Genomic DNA, 2,144 nt, shown 5'->3' with positions numbered 1-2,144 from the left:
TATTATACTGAATGGTATGTGGGTAAGGAAAGCAGCCCTGCTATGTTCTGGCACTGCATGACAAGTTTTGTTCAATTATTTTATGTCGTGAAAATTTTACTTCAGCATAGCTCCCATCGTAGAATAACTATTTTTCTCAATAAAAATATAAAATGTTAAAGAGTTTTATGCACTCTTCTGCCACCTTTCTATTTTATTTTAATTTTTTCGTTCCATCACCATATATTTGACCCCTGAACGCTCTTCCACAATCCTCCACCTCCCTTACCATCGCCTTTTTAAATTCAGCTCCATACAACACTCGAGCTGCAGCTGCAAAGACTCAGGCTATTCTCCAACCCCACTCACCCACAACCTGCGCCACGGTGGAGGACAGGAACCAGGGCAGCAACACAGAGGAATTAGCAGAGATCCAAAATCAACGTGAGCAAGAATCAACAGGATGATGGTAAAATGTTTATTGGAAGCTTGAGCTCAGATATAAGCAAGAAAGGTCTGACTGAGTATTTGTCTCAATTTAGGGAATTTGTAGATTGTACAATCACAACAGATCCGTCACAGCAAGGTCAAGAGGATCTGGATTTGTTCTTTTCAAAGATGCTGTTAGTGTTGATAAGGTTTTGGAACTGAAGAAACACAAACTGGATGGCAAATGATAGACCCCAAAAGGGCCAAAGTTCTAAAAGGGGAGGAATCCCCCAAAAAGGTTTTTGTGGGTGTGTCGAGCCCAGGTACTTCTGAAGAACAAATTAAAGAATATTGTACAGCCTTTGGAGAGATTGAAAATATTGAACTTCCCATGGATACAAAAACAAATGAAAGAAGAGGATTTTGCTTTATCACATATAGAGATGAAGAGCCAGTAAAGAAATCGCTATAAAGTAGATATCCTCAAGTTGGTTCTGGGCGGTGTGAAATCAAAGTTGTACAACCCAAAGAGGTTGCAACAGGCAGCAACAGCAACAACAAAAAGGAGGAAGCAGTGCTACAGCTGGTGGAGGCGGTGGTGCTAGGGGTCATGGCCAAAACTGGAACCAAGGATTTAATAACTATTATGATTAAGGATATGGAAATTACAATAGTGCCTGTGGTGGTGATCAAAACTATTGTAGCTGTGGCAGCTATGATTGCACGGTGTATAACTGTGGGAACTATGATAGGAACAGGGAAATGCAGACTGCAATGGCCCACAGAGCACGTAAGGCAAGGTGTCTTGAGCAGGTGGCAATCACCAAAACAATTACCAGCCGTACTAAAGAGGACACTGGGGAGAAAACAGGAGATTGCTAAAGTAACTTACCTGGCAGGACAGCATTCAAGATTGGTCCTCTGTTGATCTAAGATGATGATTTTGTAAAAGACTTTCCAGTGTACAAGACACAACTGTATCCAACTATATATAGCCACCAATTAGTTTTCTTTGTTTTTACTTTATCTTTTGATATCTGACTCAAGATGGTTTTGTGATTATATAAATTTTATTTGTCTGATGTCATGTTAAACCTCAAATAAATGCTTCCTTGTGTGAAAAAAATAAATAAAAATAGTTTTACGCATTCCTTCAGTAAATATTTGTTGAGAACCTACTATGTGCCAAAGCTCTTGGTATTAGAATGTGAACCAAACAAAGCTCCCACTCTCATGGGGCTTATATCCTCTGAAAGGAGACAGACAATAAACAAATACATATGTAATGTGTCAGGTGGTGATGAGTGATACGAACAAAATCAAGGTGAGAGCAGAGAGTGTGGGGCAGGTTTGGGAAAAGATTAAAGGAGCTGGGCTATTTTAGATCAGGTAGTGAGGGAAAACTCCAATGATTAGATAACATTTGAGCAGAGATACAAAGGAAGCAAAGGATCAGGCACTGTGGCTAGAGGAAAAGACAGCAGCAGATGGGTCAGAGAGATTGCCATCCGGAGACAAGATCTACAGGGATTTGTAGGCAATAGTAATGATAAAGATGAACTGGGACTTTAAGAAAACTGACCAGACTGAGAGGTTTATGGGAGGAGCTGGGGCAAAGCTGGGTTCCTTGAACTCTATGGTCCTAACTTCCTTTTTATAAAACTCAATGGTTCTAACTTCCTGTCTCCCTGCCTCAGATGCCCTCCATCTTGGCACACAAGCCAGAATGTGCACAT

General features: G+C 40.6%; 1 pseudogene across 1 annotated transcript; it reads left to right on the top strand.

Annotated features, from left to right (window-relative positions):
• The first annotated feature begins 365 nt into the window (after positions 1-365).
• LOC308497805 (heterogeneous nuclear ribonucleoprotein D-like) lies at positions 366-1,256 on the top strand (annotated as a pseudogene). Its single transcript has one exon. The product of its transcript is annotated as a heterogeneous nuclear ribonucleoprotein D-like (transcript).
• The last annotated feature ends 888 nt before the right edge of the window (positions 1,257-2,144 follow it).

This window comes from Rhinolophus hipposideros, assembly GCF_964194185.1.
Source record: "Rhinolophus hipposideros genome assembly, chromosome: 5".
Lineage (NCBI taxonomy): Eukaryota > Metazoa > Chordata > Mammalia > Chiroptera > Rhinolophidae > Rhinolophus > Rhinolophus hipposideros.
This window is presented reverse-complemented; position numbering and strand designations above follow the sequence as displayed.